A 23,482-nucleotide genomic window follows, 5' to 3' on the forward strand; every position below is an offset into this window, starting at 1 on the left:
GATTTCCTTTAGTTCTTTGTTCATGTATTTCTCTTGTTCTTTAAGTCTAGCTAAGAATATTGTTTAAAGTACTTCTGTAGTAAGTCAAACATTTGTTCTTCCTCACCAATGGTTTCTTTCAATTTATTATATTGCTTCTAAAAGCCCTACTTTACTGTTTCTTTGTAAGCCTTGAACTTATTTTCATGAAAACTGAATATTCAAATACTATAATATTATAACTGGAAATTAGATTCTCTCCCTCAGATTTTTGTACGATTTTTTTTCTTGATTGTTAAAGACTATAGAAATATGTTTAGTGGATTTTCCAGGCAATATTTTGCAAAGACTATCTTTCATTATGTGTGGTCACCAGTATTTCTGTTCCCGAGCCTGTATTTTGGCAGATATTTCCATTGATCCTAGGAGTATGTTTAAGATGCCTTTTTTTATTCTGCAATCACTTGGTTGCTGTTATTCTTTGTTCATTTTCTCAAGATTATGAAAAATTGACTTTGGCAGCTTTTGTTTGTTTTTTAAAGCTTCAATGGGGAGGCAAGAGATTGGAGCTACCCACACCATCATTTTATTGCTGCCCAAGTCACCAGAATTCTTTTGAAGAGTAACTCAATAGTGATTTTTAATAAAGTTTCAGTACAGCAAAAGTCAAAACCAATATTTTTAAATTGAAAACCAATTCTGGGCAGTAGGAACAGCTGAAATTATTTAATTTTCTTTGCACAAGTCACCTTCCAAATAAGTGACTTTGTCTTTATTTCTGAAAATAGGTAAGAAAGTAAGGCTCTGAGAGTTTTTAATACATACAAGATATTCAGTGATTTAGCTTTTAGTATTTTTCACCCTTAGTATTTATTATTACCATTGCTATCACCTCATTCTTTTATTTTTCCATGTATTTTAATTTACTTTTTAGAAGTTTTCATCCTTCTGACCATCCATTGCCTTTTAAACTGCTTGGCATTTTGTTTTCTCTGGACTCCCCAAACATTATTCAAAAACTGAGCTGCAGCCTTTTTCATTGGTGACCTCTTGTTGTCAAGAGACAATAACTAATTTACAGTACAAAGAATCATGTATGAAGGCTTTAGCTACTTGCTGCCTTGAATCCCTCAGATCCTGGTCCTTCAGCCTTAGAGCAATGTAGCTCTGAAGGGTGACAGACTGTACTTTTTGTACTTTAACTTTCTTGGAGTCACTTCCTTTTTCACATTCTTCACTTTTCTTTTGTAAATTCACTTCTTTCAACTTTCCTGGTGATTTCTTTATGTCAGCCTGTGAAGCTATAGTTAACTGCTCTAGAATAGTGTCTGCAAAGAGTTTTCTTCTGTTTGATGAACAGCTCCTCTGGTCACTTCCTCTTCTCCTTCAGAAGCATTTTGTCTGTGCTTATGGTCTCAAGCACTCGCCTCTCCTCTTCTCTGGCTTCTACCTGGGCGCTGGCGAAAGTCAGCTCCTCCGGAGCCTCTTCCTCAACTCATCTTCCCCTTCCTCCTCCTCCTCCAGAGGCTCCAAGGCAGGGCTACAGCTGGGCTGCTGAGCAACACACCATGCTCTGCTTCCTCCTCCAAGGCTGGCTGGCCCTCCTACAAGACAAGTGTGACCTCATTCTTTTTTAGAAATTAATTTTATTAGTATAATTTAAATATACACAATGATCACATTCATCAAAGGGAATTTGTATCTGTACATAATAATCTTGATTTCTCTTTTTCTCTCAATCCCCTCCCCATCCTTCAACCCCCTCCCCTTTTTCACAAAAGCTTTGTTTCCATTTTTTTCCTTCTTTTCTCATTTTTCCCTTTTCCCTTCCTTTTTCCCCTTCCCCTTCATAGTTTCCTTTTACTTTTGAACAGTTTCTTCCTATTTCATATTATCTATTATACATTTTTGTCCTTATTTACCCTTTCAGTTTCTCACATCAGAGAGACAATACAGTATTTATACATATGTGTTTAATTTATTTCACTTAAAGTATAGTCTCAAGTTGCACCCATTTAGCTATAAATGTCTCAAGTTTATCTACTCCATTGTATTAAAAAAAACACACATCTTCTTTATCCATTCTTCAGTTGATGGACATTTGTGTTGTTTCCAAGATTTAGCTATTACAAACTGTGTCACTATACATGTGGATGCACATATATCATTGTAGTATGATGTTTTTAATTCTCTTGGGAAGATACCTGGCAAGGGAATGGCTTGGTCAAATGGGGCCGGTAATCCTAATATTTTGAGGAATCACCACACTGATTTTCACAGTGGTTGCACTAGTCTGCACTCCCACCAACAGTGGAAAAGGGTTCCTTTTTCCCCACAGCTCCTTCAGCATTTGATTTTGATTTCTTGATAACAACCATTGTTTCTGGAGTGAGATGGAACCTTGGCATTGCTTTAATTTGCATCCTTCAGATGACCAGTGATGTTTAACATTTTTTCATATATTTGTTGGTCATTTCTACTTCTTCATCTGAGAAGTGTCTATTCATTTCAGATGCTCAGTTTTGGATTGGACCTTTAAATCTGAGGGGTCTGATTTTTTTCAATTCTTTGTACATTCTAGATGTTAGTCCTTTACTTGATGGACTACTGGCTAAAATATTTTTCCCACTCTGTGGTTGTCTCTTCACTCTGTTAATGATTTCTTTTGGGGTGTGAATCTTTTTAATAGGATGAGCTCCCAGTTGTTGATTCTTTGTACTTTTTACCCCAGTAGTTTGGGTTTTGTTCATGAACTTGTATCACCTCATTTTTAAAGCTGTCATTCATTCAACCATCCCGTTCTTCTGCTGCAAGGGTCAAGCAGGCAACACAAAGGAAATGTAAAGATCCAGGCTTAAAGTTGACAGAACTGAAGTCAAGTAACCTTTAATTTACTAATTCTGTAGTCCTATGTAGGACACAAGCTCTCTATTCTCTCTTTTCTATTTGAAAAATGGAAATAATTTTACAAAGTAGATAATTTGGCTATTGTGAAACTAAATGAGCAAGAGTTAGTACTTAGCCCTTCATAAAAATTGCTGTTGATGTTATTCTTCCTTTCCACATCCCCAGGCTCAATTTTTCATCTTGGCAAAAGGTCTGCCTTCTCGACCTTTCAGGTGCAAATGGCACTGTTTTTACTTCTTCTTGTCCTTGCCCTCTCCGAGCATGTCTCAGTCTTATCCCTTCCTGACCTGGGCTTCATCTCTCATGAGTGTTTCTGGATCCAAGACTCTTGTAGCCCTTCAGAGGAGCAGAGAACCAGCCTCCATCTCACAGAGAACACTGCCCTGACATCCTTTTCCTAGCATATCCACCATCAATTTCTCCTCTCCTGAAATGTGGAGTTTTAAGCTAATTATGTTTTATCCATTCCTCAGGATTTCTCCTTCATGTTACTCAAAAAGGCACAGTTGGGAATGGAGTGGAAGCAGAATGGAATTTTAAAGAATAACCCATTTTTCCCTCCAAGCTGTCTCTTGGTCCTCCCAACCAGTCCAGTTTCCTTTCTGGATCATCCAGTTGTTTTCTGAATTTTAAGTTTCAGAAGGGAAGAAAAGGAGCTCAGGGTATATATAGAATATTTACAAGTATCTAGAAGGAGATGCAACAGAGTTTTCCATCCACTGCTCCTCAGATTGGGGAAGAATTTTCTAGTCTAGGGAGAAAGATTAAGAGCTGATATTTTGAAAGTCCTTAAGAAAGAAATGTGCTCTCTCCTGGAGGGAAAATAACAGAACCCTCAGCTAGTTTTGAAATAATTAAGAGCCAAAGAAACAATTTGTTCCATTTCCCAGACATAACCTAGAACAAGGTCAAAGTGTCAAGGAAGAAAAACCACATGCTGAATTAAAGTAGCAGAGCGGACCTGAAAAGATTTTGGAAGCCACATGGGAAGACTCAGCAGAGGCCCAAGTCAAGTGGCCTCTGAAGACCAAAAGTGACCAGGCAACACACCAGGGAAGACAGGGGGTGAATAACACTGAGACTGTTTAACTCCAAAGCTTATAACTAAAGAAAGTAGATCCAAATACCAGGAAAGAGAAAAAGATTAATTTGACTGACATTGTATATGTGTATTCACAGCAAAGTGCACACTCGAAAATTAGGTTATAGGAAGAATACAAAATGTCTTACCCTCTTGAGTTTAAGCAGTTACATAATCATCCATCAAAAGGCTAAAACCCATGATTATTTTTTATAATAGAAACAGAGAGATGGCTAGCCAGCCAGAGAGGAAGCAGCTTACAGAACAAAAGAACTGTATGAAAGCTCATGCTGACAGCAGCTCCCCTGGTCTCACTTAGATCCTGTCTGAACATTTCCTGCAGTCAACCACTGGTCAAAACCCACTGGAAGCAAAAGACAAGAAGGACTGGAGGAACCAGCTCCTGAAGGTCTGATTTCTGGTCTGCAAAGTGCAGTGGAAGGGGTGGACAATGTACTTGGAGAGAAAAAGGGAAGATGCTTAGAGTATCATGTAGTGACATCCTTGTTGGAATGAAAACTGAAAAGATTCTTGATCTCTTCTCCCTCCCCCACCCCCTGGGGACAGGAGAAAGAGCTAAGCATAGGAGGGAGGATACTAAAGCTGACCAAGAGATCACTTGTAGAAACAATTGCCCCAAAAGGGAAGATAAAAAATGCAGCCATGAAATGATCTAGAATCTTGGAAGATTCATGGTAGATCACACCAGCAGAGTGAGATTGATAATAGGGGCAGGTGACAAAATGAAGTAAGGAGTCAGATAGAGAGAAGTGGGTGGGTAACTCCAAAACACCTGAGTTACCAGAGTTAACCATCAGGTTAACTTCTTTGAGATTAACTTTTTATATAAGTACAGATTTGGGTAGATACCAACTCTACGAAAGTCCTTCTGTCAGACTTACATGAAAGAACTGCACTGTGGATGTTTTCAGGGCCATCCCAGGATCAAGCTGCCCATGCAGATAGAATTATAATGGAGAGCTACTTAGAATATCAGTGAATTTAGCTGAGTTGAGTTGCAGTTGGCTACTGGACAGGATACTATGCAATTTAATTAAATGTTTATTTATTTCTAATTTCCAATTGTATTTTTGGAGCCATTTTTCATGTCTTAAACATTTTCTTTGGCCTTTGAAAGGCTAAGAAAAGGATAGTGAAAGGGAATCTCTGAACAACAGCTGTGTGGGTAGCCTGAAGCAACTGGTCCAGATGGAAGTTGAAGGGTGAATGGCTCCAAAAGGGAAGGTACCAGAGGATCCAATTGCTGGACCAGATTGAGACTTTTGGATTGTTTACAGATGTGGGAAGTTTTAGTCATATAGAAAACAAATCAACTTTTAATAGAAGTCAATCACTAACTCCTAGAAAATTTAAACATTGCATAAGAATAAAATATAGAATATGGGTAGCTACAGCTGTGAACAATATTTATACAATCATAATGTGTAAACACTAAACACTGATTTAACCAAAAATTATGATTTCACTTTATTCAGACTATGGGAGACAGGATATGGATTCAAGACTTGATGTTTGAATACTAAAAGCTCATCTGCAAATGAAATAAATATATACTAGATAAAATTTTAAAATTAAAGAAAACATGGAGGGTAACATCAGAGGAAACTTGGGATCTGAGTTTGCTTGCACAGTCTAATATTGAACTTGTGAACAACAGGAAGAAAAGGGAGGCATTGACGTACAGGTTACCAAATCCTGGCCATTTGGTGGGAGCCACAAGTGTCAAGCCCTGGACTTTAGCAGGTTTGCTTTCAGCAGCTTCCTCCTTGGCTGGTCTCCCGGAATATTCATTGCAGTGTCTTTCTTTGTAGAAGACTTCTCTTTCACTGGATATTTAAACATTCAGGGAGAAAATGTCAGTGGAAACCAGAGTGGCATGTGCTGTCCTCATATTTCCATCTTTTTCCCTACAACTGTGAGAGCTAAGGGGACTAGGACTCTCAGAGACCCTGACCAACGCAGCCCCACCAATCTCGGGCTTTTAATATCCCACAGTGGGTGCTGAGGTACATTCACAGACTACCCTCAAGATCAGGTGCTAAGGAATGTAGTGTTTTCTCCCCCTTGTCATCAATGTGATTGTTTCCTCAATGTCCTCCTCCTCCTCCTCCTCCTCCTCCTCCTCCTCTCTTCCTTTTCTTTCTCCTTTTTTTTCAGAAAGGGGCTCACTATGTATTCCAGGTTATCTTTGAACTTACAATCTTCTTTCCTTAGACTCCTCAATGCCTGAGGAGTCTTTTCTGCTGAGACCATAGCACAAACCTCTTGAGGTTTTGCTTCAAGGTGCTGCCTCCACTAGGGTATTACTCTTCCCTGGAGAAAGCCCACATCCACTGACTGTGCAAAGCATGAAAACAGAGGCCTAAGGAATCTTCCACTCTGGGGCATTTTTGAATGAGATTACAGCTTCATAGTTCACTGAATGATGAGTGGAGGGAGGCCTCTGCTGGGACTGAATTCAATTCAACTTCTCCCACATGGACATAAGGACAGCCCTCCTCACCACTCATTTCTAACTCTGCATGATGAACTACCTACATGCAGATCTCTGTCTCAAAGTCTGTCTCCAGGGAAACTAACATAAGACAGGAACTACCTAAAAGGAGAAAGGGCACACAGTAGTGCTGTGGAAGGTCATAGGTGCTGGTTGTAGAGATGACTCACATCAATCACTCTTGTTGGTTCCAACCTAAAGATACAGCTGCATTTAATATCTAGAGACTTAGGACAACATGGTCTAGCAGTGTCTCATGGGATTTGGTGACTATTTAGCTGTCTCTGATAATTGCACACAGAGAAAGGGAGGAGAGGGAGGGAGAGAGAGAGAAAGAGAGAGAGAGAGAGAGAGAGAGAGAGAGAGAGAACAGAGTATGACATTGTGACATACTAAGAAATATACATTTGTTGCTTTTCACAGACTTCTGAAAACCCTTGGAATTCCCTGAGTGACAGGAGTGAAAGGAATGTCTTCTATTATTCATAGTAAGCCCGTTTCAAACAGATAACATTTATATTTATGAGGCAACTCTTGGAAGATATACTGGTGACCAGAGGAATCATCCATATGAGGAGAGAGTGGGAACTTTTGCCCCACACCCCTCTGTAGTGAGGCAGAGCATGGAGACTGAGTTTGATTGCGGGACCAATGATTTAATCAGGCATGCCTATGTAACAGAGCCTCCAGGAAACCTTAACTAATGGGGTGTTGAGTTTCCAGATTAGGAAACATATAGAAGTGCTGGACAAGTAGCACCAGAAGTGGGAATGGAGGCTCCACCTACCTGCATTGACCCTATAACCTTTCAGTTTGACCGTTCCTGACTTCCCTTCTTTATAATAAACTGATATTATTCTACACCAAAAAATGAAATAATGAAGAAACAACCTATAGAATTAGAGAAAATATTTATAAACCATATATCCCATAGAGGTCAATATCCAAAATACATAAGGAACACTAAGAACTTAACAGTAAGAAAACAAATAACCTGATTCAAAAATGGGAAAGAGACTTGAATAGACTTTCTTAATAGAACATATATAAATGGCCAAAAGAGGAAGAGGTACAAATGGCCACTAGGTGTATGAAAAAAATGTTCAACATCACTAATTATCAGGAGAATGCAAATTAAAACCACAATTAACTATCACTTCATACCTGCCATAATGACTTATAACAAACACAACAGATGGCAAGTGCTGTCAAAGCTCTAAAAATAAGGGAACCCTTGCACACTGTTGGTAGGGATTGAAATTAGTGCAGCAAGGATGGAGAACAGCATGGAGTTCTTCAAAAATTAAAAACAGAACCTTATGATCTAGCAATCCCACTGTTGGATAGATAACCAAAAAAAAATCCCATAAATATGTTGAAGAAACATCTGTGCTTTCACATTGACTGCTGTATTTCTCATACAATATACTAGATAGGGAAATAACCAAAGTACCCATAAATGGATGAATAGTTTTTTATTAATCCTATTGTTACATTTTAGATATACAATATAATGACATCCATCATTGGAGATTTGTACTTTTGCATAATGTATCTTGATTTTTATTTTTTCCCCATTCCCCTAACTTCACTTCAACCCCTCCATCACTCCCTATTTACAAAGACTTTGTTTCAAATTTTTCCTTTTCTCATATTAATTCCATTCCCTTTTTCCTTTCCCCTATGCCTCACACTTCCCCTTTGCATCTTTTCTTCCTATCTCACATTATCTATTATACATTTTGATCCTTAGGTACACTTTCATTTTCTCACACCAGAGAAACTATTTGCTATGTACATGTGTGTCCTATTTATTTCACTTAAGAGTATCGCCTCAGTGCACCTCCATTTAGCTATAAATATCTCTAATTTCTCATATTTAATGGCTGAGTAGTCCTCCATTTTATTTTTTAAAACCCCACATTTTCTTTATCTAGTCTCTAGTTGATGGGCAACTGGGCTGTTTCCAAGATTTAGCTATTACAAACTGTGCTGCTAGGAATATGGGTGCACATATATTGCTGTGGTAAGATTCTTTTAATTCTTTGGGGAACATACCTAGCAGGAGAATAGCTGGGTCAAATGGGACCTCTAATCCTACTTCTTTGAGGTATCTCCATACTGATTTCCACAGTGGTTGCATCAGTTTACACTCCCATTAATAGTAGAGAAGGGTTCCTTTTTCCCCAGAGCCCTGCCAGCATTTGTTATTGGTTGATTTGTTGATAGCAGCCATTCCTTCTGAGGTGAGGTGGAATCTCAGTGTTGTTTTCATTTGCATCTCTCAAATGACCAGTGATATTGAACATTTTTTCATATGTTTAATTGCTATTTCTACATCTTTGTCTGAGAAATATCTGTTCATTTCAGATGCCCATTTTTGGATTGAGTCTTTAAATTTGAGAGGTCTGATTTTTTTCTTGTTCTGAGCCCACAGGAGACTTCCAGGCTGGAGTGCCATGGCTCCCAGCCAGGAGGAGGATTCTGGGTAGACGTGTCACAGCTTCCAGCATAGAGGAGGCTTCCGGGTGGGTGTGCCATGGCTCCCAGCACAGAGGAGACTTCCAGGTCAGTGAGCCACAGCTCTCAGCCAGGAGGAGGACTCCAGGTAGGTGTGCCACAGCTCCCAGCATAGAGAAGGCTTCTGGGTGGGCATGCTGTGGCTCCCAGCACAGGGGAAGTGAGCCATGTGGGCACCAGGAACACACAACTCCCCATCAAAATGAGAAGACAGGTAAGTAAGCCTCAGAACCAAACTGCCAGATCACCAACAGCAACCCCAAAGGCAAACGAGATGGAACAATCAGATACTCAACCACCTGGACTCCCTGAACTAGCAATGAAAGAGGATCTGGAAAAAATGAAATCAGAAATAATTTCTCACATAACAGAAAAGATTTTGCCCATAGTGCAAGACATGATTAATAAATCTAGAGAGGGTACAGATAAAAAAAAATACAGGAGCTGAGGAACATGATAGAATGCCAACACAGGAAAGAAATTGAATCCATAAAACAGATGCAAACAGATTTCCAGGACATTAAAAATTCCATTGAAAGTCTAGGCAGCAGACTGAGCCAATGTGAAGACAGAATTTCAGATATAGAAGATAAGATTACAATTAGTGACCAGGAAAAGAAAAATTGCTTCAAAATTGTAAGGGACCACAAGAAATCAATCTAGGAGCTGCTAGATGATGCAAAGAAAAATAACATAAGACTGATTGGAGTCAAGGAAGAAACAGGAAAGAGTGCAGATGTCATAAAAAAAAACTGTTCACAGAAAAGATGGCAGAAAACTTCCCAAGCAGGGGGAAAGAACTTGGCATACAGATAAGGGAGGCATATAGGACTCCAACTAGCCTTGATCAAAAAAAATCTGCACATAGGCATATTATTGTTAAGATTCCAGAAACCCAACAGAACACCAAAATTCTACAAGCAATTAGAGAAAAGAAACAAATCACATACAAAGGAAAGCCCATCAGAGTCACAGCAGACTTCTCAACACAAACCATCAAGGCAAGAAGAGCTTGGAGTGATGTGTTTCAAGCCCTAGAGGAAAACAACCTCCAACTCATATTAATGTACCCTGCAAAACTATCTTTCAAAATTGATGGAGAAGTAAGATACTTTCATGAAAAAGAGCACATTAGGAACTTCATGAATACCAAACCAGCACTCCAAAAAATTTTGGACAATATCCTAGGAAAAGACAAAGAGGACCACAACCCCAAGAATCCCAGCATAATGAGTCCACCAAGCACAACAAGAAATTAAAAAGCAAAGGGGGAAGATCAAACAAAAAGAAAAAGGCATGACAATGATAACTCAATACATATCAGTTATAACCATCAATGTTAATGGTCTCCACTCACCAATCAAAAGAAATAGACTGGCAGAATGGGTCAAGAAGCAAAATCCAACAATATGCTGCATACAAGAAACACACTTAATTCAAAAAGAAACTCATAGATTGAAAATTAAAGGGTGGAAAACAATACTCCAAGTAACGGGAACCCGAAAAAAAGCAGGAGTAGCTATCTTCTTTGCAGATCAAGTGAATTTCAAACCAACACTGATTAAGAGAGACAAAGAAGGACACTACATCCTTATAAAGGGAAGAATCCAAGAGGAAGAGATGACAATCATAAATATCTATGCACCAAACACTAGTGCATCCAACTATATAAAACAAAGACTAATGGACATGAAAAACCATATAAGCACTAATACAATAGTAGTGAGGGACCTCAATACCCCATTGTCACAAATAGATAGATCAACTAGACAGAAAACAAAGATATACTAGACCTCAATCAAACTCTTAAACAAATGAACTTAACAGATGTTTACAGAGTCTTCCACCCCACAAAATCAGAATACACATTCTTCTCAGCTACACATGGGTCATTCTCCAAAATAGACCACATACTCACACATAGAACATGTTTAAGTAAGTGCAAAGGAATTGAAGTTATCCCCAGTACATTATCAGACCACAGTGTGATGAAATTGGAGGTCCATAGCAAAAGAAACTCAAAAAATTTCATAAACACATGGAAATTGAACAACACACTTCTGAATAACCAATGGGTCACAGAGGAAATTAAAGAAGAAATCAGACAGTTCCTTCAATTAAATGATAATGACAATACAACATATTGGAATCTATGGGACACAATGAAAGCAATCTTATGAGGGAAAATCATAGCAATGAATATGCATGTTAGGAAAACAGAGCAAGCCCAATTAAACAACCTGATGCTGCACCTCAAGCTTCTAGAAAAAGAAGAGCAGGACAAACCCAAAGCTCATACAAGGGAGGAAATTATAAAGATCATGGCAGAAATCAATGCAATGTAGACTAAGAGAACAACACAAAAAAGAAAAAATGAAGCCAAGAGTTGGTTCTCTGAAAGAATAAACAAAATTGACAAACCTTTAGCCAACCTTATCAGAAAAAGGAAAGAAAAAGCCCTAATCCATGCAATTAGGAATGAAAAGGATGAAATTACAACAGACCCAGCAGAAATCCAGAGGATCATCAATACCTACTTTGAGAACCTATACACCAATAAGATGGAAAACACAGAAGAAATGGACAGATTCCTAGATATGTATGAATTACCAAAGTTGAAGAAAGAAGACCTAAAAATTCTAAATAAAGCAATATCAATCAATGAACTTGAAAACATAATTAAAAACTTACCAACTAAGAAAAGCCTGGGTCCTGATGGCTTCACCACTGAATTCTACAAGACATTTAGAGAGGAACTGCTGCCACTACTGTTTAAACTCTTCAATGAAATGGAAATGGAAGCAATACTCCCAAATTCATTCCTGGAATCAAGCATCACCTTGATCCCCAACGCAGGGAAAGACCCAACAGAAAAAGAGAACTGTAGGCCAATCTCACTAATGAACATAGATGCAAAAATCCTTAATAAGATACTGGCAAACAGAATGTAGAAGATCATCAAGAAGATCACACATCCTGAGCAAGTAGGATTCATTCCAGGGATGCAGGGATGGTTCAACATATGCAAATCAATCCATGTAATACACTATATCAATACAGCCAGGGACAAAACCCATATGATCATCTCAATAGATGCAGAAAAAGCATTTTACAAAATGCAACACACAGTTATGATAAAAACCCTACAAAAAATTGGAATAGATGGTGTACCTCAAACAGACAAAAGCCATCCATGAAAAATCAATAGCCAATATCATACTAAATGGTCAAAAACTGAAATCTTTCACACTAAAATCAGGAACAAGACAAGGATGCCCACTATCACCACTCCTGTTCTATATAGTTTTGGAAACATTAGCCACAGCAATTAGACAAGAGAAAGAAATAAAAGGAATAAAGATAGGAAATGAAGAAGTTAAATTGTCATTATTTGCATGTGACATGATACTCTACATAGAAGACCCCAAGAACTCCACCAAAAGTCTTCTAGACTTCATAACCAAATTCAGTAAAGTAGCTGGTTACAAGGTCAACACACAAAAATCAATAGCTTTCCTCTACACAAACAACAGACTCACTGAGAGAGAAATAGGGCAAACAATTCCTTTCACAATAGCATCCAAAAAATTGAAATACCTAGGAATCAACCTAACAAAAGAAATCAAAGACCTCTTTTCCAAAAACTATAGCACTTTGAAAAAAGGTATTGAAGGGGATATCAGAAAATAGGAAGACATCCCTTTCTACTGGGTAGGAAGGTTCAACATAGTGAAAATGGCTCTACTTCCAAAATTGCTATATAGATTCAATGCAGTCCAAATTGAAAGTTCAACAGCATACTTCATGGACCTTGAGAAAACAATCCAAAAATTCATTTGGAACAAGAAGAGACCCAATTCTAGGTAACAGAGACATGCCAGGGGGTATTACAACCCCCAACTTGAAACTATACTACCAAGCTACTGTGATAAAAACAGCATGGTACCTACAAAGAAACATACCTGAAGACCAGTGGAACAGAGTAGAAGATGGAGAAACAACTCCAGACACACTTAACCACCTCGTCTTTGACAAAGGAGCCAAACACCCTCACCGGAGGAAAGATAGTCTTTTTAATAAATGGTGCTGGAAAAATTGGGTTTCAACTTGCCAAAGACTAAAATTAGACCTATATCTCTCACCATGCACTCAACTAAAATAGAAATGGATTAAAGATCTAAATATAAAAACAGAAACGCTGAACCAGCTGGAACAGAGGTTAGGTAGAACTCTTGAAAACATTGGTGTAGGAAAAGATTTTATGAACCAAACCTCAGTTGCCCATGAACTAGCAAAAACAATCAACAAGTGGGATTTATTTTCACTTAAAAGCTTCTGCACAGCAATAGACACCACCAGCAGTGTGAAGAGACAACCCACAATGTGAGAAAAAATTTTCACCAGCAGTCTTCCAGACAAAGGTCTACTATCTCGAATCTATAAAGAACTTAAAAAGATCAGACCTCCCAAATTTAAAGACCCAATTCAAAAATGGGCATCCCAAATGAAGAGACATTTCTTACACAAAGAAGTAGACATGGCAAATAAACGTATGAAAAAATATTCAACATCATTGGTCATTCGAGAGATACAAATGAAAACAACACTCAGATTCCACCTCACTCCAGAAAGAATGGCTGCTCTCATGAAATCAACCAACAACAAATGCTGCTGGGGCTGTGGGTAAAGAGGAATCCTGCTCCACTGCTGGTGGGAGTGTAGACTGGTGCAACCACTGTGGAAATCAGTATGGAGATACCTCAGAGAACTAGGACTAGAAGTCCCATTTGACCCAGCTATTCTCCTGCTGGGTATCTTCCCAAAAGAATTAAAAGAGTCATACCACAGTAATATATGTGCACCCATGTTCATAGCAGTGCAGTTTGTAATAGCTAAAACTTGGAAACAGCCCAAATGGCCATCAACTGGAGAGTGGATAAAGAAAATGTGTTTTTTTTTTAAATGGAGTACTACTCAGCCATTAAGTATGAGAAATTAGAGACATTTATAGCTAAATGCATGCACATTGAGGTGATCATCTTAAGTGAAATAAATAAGACACACATGTGTAAATACCGAATAGTTTCTCTAGTGTGAGAAACTGAAAGTGTAAATAAGGACTAAAATGTATAATAGATAACATGAAATAGGAAGAAAGGGGGAAAAGGGGAGGGGGAAGTGGGAGCGATAGGGGAAAGGAAAGAAGGGAATGGAATTAATATGAGAAAATGAAAAAATGGAAACAAAGTCTTTGTAAATAGGGAGTGATGGAGGGGTTGAAGGGAGGGCAGGGGAAGGGGGGAAAAATAAGAACTAAGAGTATTTAAAGGTGCATATCTCCAATGATGAATGTCATTATATTATACACCTAAAATATACCAATAAAAGGATATACAAAAAAAATTGGGGGGAGTGCTGGTTTGGTATTCATGAAGTTCCTAAGGTGCTCTTTGTTATGAAAGTGTCTTATTTCTCCATCGATTTTGAAAGATAGTTTTTCAGGGTACATCATTTCAGGTTGAAGGTTATTTTCCTTTAGGGCTTGAAATACATCACTCCAACCTCTTCTTGCCTTGAGGGTTTGCACTGAGAAGTCTGCTGTGCTTCTGAGGCCTTCCTTTGTATGTGATTTGTTTCTTTTCTCTAACTGCTTGTGGAATTTTGCTCTTCTGTTGGGTTTCTGGAATCTTAACTATTATATGCCTAGGTGTAGATTTTTTTTGATCATAGCTAGTTGGATTCCTATATGCCTCCCTTATCTGTATGTCAAGTTCTTTTCCCCTGCTTGGGAAGTTTTTGACCATTACTTCTATGATTTTTTTTTTAATTTTGTTTGCACTACCTCCTGTTTCTTCATTGACTCTGGTCAGTCTTATGTTATTTTTCTTTACATCATCTAGCAGCTGCTGGATTGATTACTTGTGGTCCCTTGCAATTTTTAAGAAATCTTTCTTTTCCTGATCACTAATCACATTCCTGTCTTCTATATCTGATATTCTGCCCTCACATTGGCTCATTCTGCTGAGCAAACTTTCAATGGAGTTTTTAATCTTTTGGAAATCTGTTTGCATATGTTTTACGGATTCCATTTGTTTTCTATGTTGGGATTCCATCATGTTCCTCAGCTCCTCTATTTTTTTAATCTGTGTTTGCTCTTGATTTATTATGTCTTGCACTATTGGCACAATCTTTGTTGTTACCTGAGAAATTATTTCTGATCTCATTTTTTCCAGATCCTCTTTTATTGCCAGTTCAGGGAGTCCAGGTGTTTGAGTATCAGATCATTCCATCTTGTTGCCCTTTGGGGTTGCCTTAGGTGATCTGGAAGTCTGGTATTGATACTTGTTTACATGTCTTCTCATTTCAACAGATACAGCCTGCTGAACCTTTGTTGAGGCGACTTTTTGCTCACCCAGTGGTCTTCAATTCTCAGCAAGCCACTGAAAGGTCTTTTCTCTGCTGCTCACCCCTGTGCCACTTCCTGGGTTTAGAATGGTGGTCTTCTGTATCCCTGTGCTGCCCTGTTGTCCAGGCTGGGTTCTGTCTGGGGCCTGCCCCACTATGTAGCTATTGTCTGGGAGGGCTTTGCCTGGGGACTGTGCACCCCAGTCGTTGGTGTCTGAGCAGGCTTCTGGCTGGGGTCTGCATGCAGTTACCAATGATATCAGGATGGGCCTCTGGCTGTTGATTGTGAACCTATGCAGCTCTTTTCCAGGTGAGCCTTTGGCTGGATCTGTGGGTCCAAGCTGCTGGGGTCAAGGTGAGGCCCTGGCTAGGAGCTGCCCACAACTGCGCCACTCTGGTCCATGCAGGCTTCTCACTTAGATTTTTAATATGTGGTATATGTACACATGGAATACAATTCATCCTTTAAAAAAAGAAAAAATCATGTTGTTTGCAACAATATGGATGAAACTGGAAGATACTAAGGGTCTTGAGTCTCATCACTAAGTGTAATTAGCCAAACACAGAAAGACCAAATATTGCATATTCTAATTTATGGGCAAAATCTAAAAAGGCAGTGTAGTAGAAGCAGACTATAGAATAGTAGTCACAAAAGGCTGAGACGGGACTAGAAAATGGGGAGACATTGATCAAAGTATGCAAAATGTCAAAGAGAAAAACAGGGAAAAATAAATAAATAAGTGTCATTTAAAACTCAAAAAGTAAAGTAAATATTATGGCTTAAGTATGAAGTGTCCTCTAAAGGCTCATACACTGAGAGCTTGATTCCAGATTCAGCAGTGTTCAGAGGTGGGGCCTAGCAGTGATTGGATCATGATGGCTCTAAAGATCACAATCAAATGACATTGCTCGGAGGTGACAGAAACAAGAGGTAGGGCCTCCTTGAAGGAAGGAAATAGGGGCATGACCTTGGGGACCACACTGGCCCCTAGCCTATTCCTTTCTGATTCCCTTATGATCTCAGCTTCCTGCCTCCTATGAAGTAGGCAGCTTCTCCAAGCCACCCCTCGCCATGTTTCCTTCTTGCCAAAGGCCTCTAGCAAAGCACTCAGCCAGCCATGGACTAAAACCTCTGAAACTGTGAGTCAAAATAAGCCTTTCCTCTTGAACTTGATTTCTTAGGTATTTTGGTCATAGTAAAACAAAGCTGACTAACTAACACAGTAAACCAGTAAAAGCAAGTAAAATACTTTTCTGAGTTTTCTGAGCCATTGTTATCAAATTATCAAACCCAAGGCAGGGGTTGTAAAAACCATGAAGGTCTGAATTTATAATTGGCACCTTAAGAGGGGAGGGTGCAGTCTTTAAAAGTCAGCCTTTAATCAGTGAGGTCCATGCTAGGTCCAAGTGATTAGTGTCAGAGTTGACTTGAACCATTGGATGACTAGTTAGTGTCTAGAGAGCTGGAGAATTGGTTCATGGTTAGAAAAAGCCTACACTTTTGGTCTGATAAATGCTGGCAGTGGAACAGTAAAACACATCTGAGGTATTAAATGTGAGACACTCAGGCCCATGTCCAGGTGGAAAAAGAGCCATGCTTTGTCAGCAGCTTGATGCTTGGAACCTTCTCTTCAAAATCTCTTTTATTAAGGACTCTCATCTTCAGTCCATTCACTTAAGCCACTGATGCTTCCTGTGCCTTCAAAAGAAACTGAGTTTTTTTGGAAGGAACAAAGTGAACTATGAAGATTTTAGAAAAGGTTCATTAACTGCTGCCATAAGTTCCAGCATCTCATGGGGCCCTGGGGAAAGGTGTGGCTGGGCATCTCTGAGTCCAGATGGCAAATCCCCAGGCTGGACATATTAAAGAAGGAAGGCTGCAGGGCCATTCCGGGGAGGGGCATGTGGGCCTGCCCAGGCAGCCCAGATACCAGGTACGGGAAAATGGGCAAGGAATATATTGCCAGCAAGACACGTGAACACTTGTGAAATTGACAGCTCAGCGAGTTTTATTGCATAATAAGACAACTTTTTGTTTCATTGTAGAACTAACATAAAAGGACTGGAAATCTTTCACAGAGATGCTCAGAGCCTGGGCAGTTATTAGCATCAGGAAAAGAAGAACAGATCTGGTATCCTATGCTTCCTCCTTCCTGTCCAGCAGCCACATGTGCTCTTAGACACCTGTTAGCCCCAAGGACACCACCCCCCTGAGGGCAAACACTCACTGTCCACTTATACTAGCTGGGGGCAGGTAGCACATGTGATCTCTGGGAATGGTTATTTCCCAGTAAAGATGCTCTCTGCCCTCTGAGGACTTAGTGCATGCAGTACGGGAGTCATTTCACAAGGCCAGAGCTGGGGCTCCTGCCATCACTGCCCACTTCTGATGTTACCCTGGGGACAGTGCCGATGAGGCCATTTCCTTTCTTCTGCTTACTGCTCCTGTTCGTTTTGCCCACCCTGGCCACCAGTTTTCCCCACCCTTGCCCTCCAGTGAGCTGGAGGCAGAGGGCACCTGTGCCAGCCCCACTGTACCCCTGGTTCTCCACCCTCCTCATCCTCCACCTTTCTGCACAGCTTTCCAGCTTAGCAGCCTCCATTAGCCCTGACTGTGGGCACCTTATCACCCTGACAGGAATGCAGAAACTTCATTGCTTGAATCACCAGCCATTGTGAGTAGCTGTTCCTCTTTCTGCTAGCTACTTTTGAGTTTGTTTCTCCATTTTCTAACATTTCTTCTCTTTTCCCTCTTCCTGGCTCTGTGCTTTTGCCTGTCTTCCTTTGTCCCTCATTTCCAATGCTGTGTGACTATTTGTATTTTCCCTTGCTTTGGCTCTTGCCCTAAAGAAGAGAAGTAGGAATAAACCGTCTAGAAATAAAAAGGTTCAAAGGAGTAGGCAGTCCTTCTCTCCCTCACCAGCACAGGACAAAAATGAAACTCTCTGGTGCTCTTTAGGTAACTACCCAAAATCTTTGCTATCTCTTCCCATTCTAGGCATTTTAAGGACTTCTCCACGTTGTGGAAAAAAACACACACTCTGACTCTGGAATGGGAAGCCAAATTCCTTTACTTTCTTGGAAAGGCTTTGGAAATGAGCTGTGGCAACTAGCCCTGGCTTGAAAGAAGTTTGCACTGATTCATCCTCAAAGTGTGCTTCCTTCTCCTGATGGATAGAACCCTTACCAACCTCCCTGAACACCTCAGCCTTCTTAAAATGAAAAAAAAATACATATGGGCTTTGTTATGATTGTTATGTATGATATATTATCCAAGCTATTAAACTCCAGTTTCTATGTAAAGTCATTTCTGTCTCTGTTGATTAGTTGCCCTTGAGGCTGATGTGGAGAGAAGGGAACTACAAAATTGCAACACAGAGCAAGTGAGTGAACAGGCAAACCTGTGTCTGGCTGTCCAGCTCAGGGCATCTGCGGGCCTTTGCAGCATCCCCCAAAGCCTGAGAGACAAAGAGTGAGTGCTGGGGGAGGACAGCAGTGGGCCTCTTTAAGTATCTATGCACTGTGGAGCCCAAGAAGGGCAGCAGGCCGTGTCTTCTAAAACCCTGAGGGAGAAAGTCAGCCTGGGTTTGTTAATCAAGACAGAATCTCCAGCCCAGCAGGAACCATGCTAGAAGAGTTCAATACTCTAAGCATATAGTACAAAATGCTGTTTTGCCTAAAAATAGAATTAGCATTTTATTTCTTTTTCTTACTGCTTTAAGGTCATTAACTCCCTCCTCTCAACTCTCTTGCACCCAATTCCAGGCAGGCAAGCTTCCTCACCAACAGCCAGGTTCGTAACATACCAATGAAAAGGACACCAAGCCAACTTGAGGGGAAATTTAGGCATCAAAACAAGTAAGATCTATAATGGATTAAAACACAGCAAACATATAAAAATCTATGAGTTTATAAAATCTCCAGTTGAATGTAGGGTATATGAGAACTTTCTACTATCTTCCCAGTTTTTCTTTAAATCTAAAGCTATTCTAAAAAGTGTATTTTAAAAAGGAAAAGTCAAACACAAAAGGCCACATATTAAGATTCTACTTACATGAAATGTACAGAATAGGCAAATCCACACAGCCAGAAAGTAGATTAGCATTTGTCAGTGGCTGAGTGAAGGGAGGAATTGAGAGAGACTGTTTAATGTGAGTGTGGCTTCCATTTGGGGTGATGAAAAAGTTCAGAAAATAAATAGTGGTGATGGTTGTACAACATTATGAATCTATGAGATGTGATCAAAACTATGGTGAATGTGTACTTTTTTCCAAAAATATTGTAGTACAAGATGCATTGTCATTAATCCTTGTCAAAATACTGACCTCTCTTTCCAGCACAATTGTTCTGTCAACTTTGCCACTTTCTGCAGCAGTTCTAGAAGTCCTCTGTCATGAGTGTCTTTACTTGCACTGTCATGGCTGACTCAATATCCTGAATTGATCCAAAACGTTGACGTATCATAGTGATTTTGACTTTGGGGAAGAGCTAGAAGTCATACAGTACCAGATTCAGTAAGATGGGTGAGGACTCACAGAAACTGACTTCCCATTGGATGGTGCTTGGCATCAGCATTCACTGTATTTTTTATCATACCTCATAAAGACACTCACTCATGAATGAAAACTTCCAGAACTGCCTCTGAAAGTGTCAAGAATGATAGGATAAGTGTGCTCAAAGTGAGGGGGAGTATTCTGAGGGAGATTAAAGTCAATGTGTCTTTTATTACCATAATTTAAACTGTATACTTGATCAGACTTCATATTTAATGCCACTGAATCATACACTTTAAAATAGCTAAAAAGAAAGTAAAATTAACTGGCTGCTGGAACAGGGGCTCCCAAGTGGGTAGCTTAGAAATTAACAGTAGTAGGAAACTCTTATCATCCCTCAAGAATGGGCAGAAGTGGAAATAAATAAATGTGTATTAAAACTGTGATTTTCATGTGATGTGTACTTACTATGATAAAAGAAAGGAAAAAGAAAGTTTGACTGCACACCTTGTAACAAAATGGTAGGATATGTATGGAAATCATGGTAAATATTGATCTTCATGAAAATAGATATTTCTGATAATGGATGTAGGAAAAAAAAGGATAATGATGGTACCTGAACTATATTCATTCTTTACTCATTCATACATACAAGAAATGTTTACTGAAAACTTGCTACATGGCAATTACTATTCTAGGGGACAGAATACATGGCTGAAAAAAATTAACCTTCTGCTTTATCTATAAAATTATGTGTATGTGCATCTGAGCCAATATGGCTATACAACTGCCAAAAATTTACCTTAATTTCTGGTTCCTGTATATCTAATACTTCTATAGAGAGCACTGTGGTAGATGATCATACAGTATTGCCTGATTTAAGCTTTGAGAACTATGTGAACTCTTTAGAGACTTTAACAATTTATGCTATTTTCCCTAAGTCATGTGGCTAGCAAGCAGTGGAGCTTACTTTTGGATGCAGAGAATCTGATGTGTGGTTTCCATGTGACACTGGGAAAAGGAAGATGTTAACAATAGCTCTTTAACTTGCCTCCCTTCCCTAGGGTCATAACCATATTATTGACTTTCATTAGACATCCTTGTAAACACCAATGGAATTTTCCAACTGAAATTAAAGGAATATCCGCATATAAGAATGTGTTTAGCTAGATACTTAGGCTGCTAGGTTGCTTATTATGAACAACTCTGGGCCTGTGGGATGATGGATTTATGGACTAGAGCCAACTAAAGAATGAGCTATAGTCATGAAGCCTCTCAACCTGAATGAATAATGATACATAAACACTACACCCAAAATCTTAGTGGCTTTCTTCAAGCTAATTTGTACTGCACACATCATTAGATCTTGTCTGTTACTCTGAAATGTGTCTCAGTGCAGAAAAAGGAAATTTGTTTTGAAGCTATGTTTGAGACTCAGATCTTTTGAACTGAATGTTGCATTTAAGCCCACTGCTTCCTTGTGTTCTCCCCTTAAAAATTAGTAAATTTTGGTTTTGCTTAAGGTTTGTAAAATCTGAGTTTACAATGATATCTAAAAAAATATTCATTGATCCCATAAAGGTTTGCCAGGAATCAATTTATATTTCTAAAATAAAGTACAGGAACCAAGTATTTTTTTTGCCTTTCCTGAACAAACTATATTTCAAGGTACCTACTATGTGATAAAGTAAACCTTCTTTTACTAAAAAAATTTTCAGCTAAATAAATGCAAAAAGATTAAGATAAGTCCAAAGACACCATTTTGCAGCCCATAATGAAATGATGAATGTAGGTAATAATTGTCAATTGGTGTTGAAGCCATTAGATGAAGAGTTTATAAAGATCATTGTAGACACACCCTGCCGAGGTCCCCAGTCACGCAGAACACACGCTGAATCAGCCCGCTGCAGACAGGCAGGTCTCTGCACGCCCTACTGAGGTCTTGAGTCATGCAGAAGACACCAAATCACCCCACTGCAGACAGGCAGCCACCTGATTCCACAATACAAAGACGCAGAGGACACCAGACCACCAGACCAAGGTACTGAGTCCCACTGTTCCCAGCCCAGAGGTAGGGGCTTCTGAGCCATCGTCCCACTGCTCCTGGCCAAGAGGAAGGGGCTTCCTGGTAACCATCCCTCCAGCTGCTCCCAGCCAAGAGGAAAGGGCTTTTGGGCCACCTTCTGTCCCACTGCTCCTGGTCCAGAGGAAGGGGCTTCTGAGCCACCATCTCACTGCTCCTGGTCCAGAGGAAGGGGTTTCCCGGCCACCATCCCTCCGGCTGCTCCCAGCCCACAGGAAAGGGCTTTTGGGTCACCATCCCTACCGCTGCTCCTGGCCCCTGTCCCACCTCACCCAGCTCAGAGGAGGTAATCCGTGTAGGCGCTAACAGCCCCCCCACCCAGTCCAAATGAGAAAACACATAAACAAGTCTCAAAACCAGACTTCCAGATCACCTACAGCAACTCCAAAGGGAAATGAGATGGAACACTCTGATGCTCAAACACCTGGACCCACTGAACTGGCAACAAAAGGGGATCTGGAAAAAATAAATCAGAAATAATTTCTCAGATAAAAGGAGAAATTGTGACCCTAGTGCAAGACATGATTAATAAATCTAGAGAGGAGCTGAGGAACATGAGGGAATCCCAACATAAGAAACAAATGGAATCGATAAAACAAATGCAAATAGATTTCCAGGACATGAAAAACTCCATTGAAAGTCTACGCAGCAGAATGAGCCAACATGAGGACAGAATTTCAGATATAGAAGATAAGATTGCAATTAGTGACCAGGAAAAGAAAAATTGCTTCAAAATTATAAGGGAACATGAGAAATCAATCCAGCACCTGCTAGATGATGCAAACAAAAATAAAATAAGACTGATTGGGCGCAATGAAGAAACAGGAGAGAGTGCAGATGACATAAAAAAATCTCTTCACAGAAATAATGGCAGGAAACTTCCCAAGCAGGGGAAAAGAGCTTGACATACAGATAAGTGAGGCATATAGGTCTCCAAATAGCCTTGATCAAAAAAATCTACACATAGGCATATAATTGTTAAGATTCCAGAAACACAACACAAGAACAAAGTTCTCCAAGCAGTCAGAGAAAAGAAACAAATCACATACAAAGGAAAGCTCATCAGAATCACAGCAGACTTCTCAACACAAACCATCAAGGCAAGAAGAGCTTGGAGTGACATATTCCAAGCCCTAAAAGAAAACAACCTCCAACCCAGATTGATGTACCCTGCAAAACTGTCTTTCAAAATGGATGGAGAAATAAGATACTTTCATGACAAAGAGTACCTTAGGAACTTTGTGAATACCAAACCAGCACTCCAAAGAATTTTACACAGTAGCCTAGGAACAGACATTGAGGATCACAACCCCAGAAAGCAAAGCAGAATGAACCCAACTGGCATGACAAGAAATTAAATGTAAAGGGGGAGAACCCAACAAAAAGAAAAAGTCATAGCAATGACAAGTCAATATGTTTCAGTTATAACCATCGATGTTAATGGTCTCAATTCACCAATCAAAAGAAATAGACTGGCAGACTGGGTCAAGAAGCAAAAT

The 23,482-nt window shown here is 39.6% G+C and overlaps 1 pseudogene; it reads right to left on the bottom strand.

Moving 5' to 3' along the window:
• Positions 1 to 902: 902 nt before the first annotated feature.
• The window catches only part of LOC101696426 (U3 small nucleolar RNA-associated protein NOL7 pseudogene), a 39,141-nt pseudogene continuing 16,561 nt past the window's right edge, over positions 903 to 23,482 (bottom strand).

Source organism: Heterocephalus glaber, unplaced genomic scaffold (assembly GCF_053883595.1).
Source record: "Heterocephalus glaber isolate CG9 unplaced genomic scaffold, H.glaber_assembly_v1.0 deba00000347, whole genome shotgun sequence".
Classification (NCBI taxonomy): Eukaryota; Metazoa; Chordata; class Mammalia; order Rodentia; family Bathyergidae; genus Heterocephalus; species Heterocephalus glaber.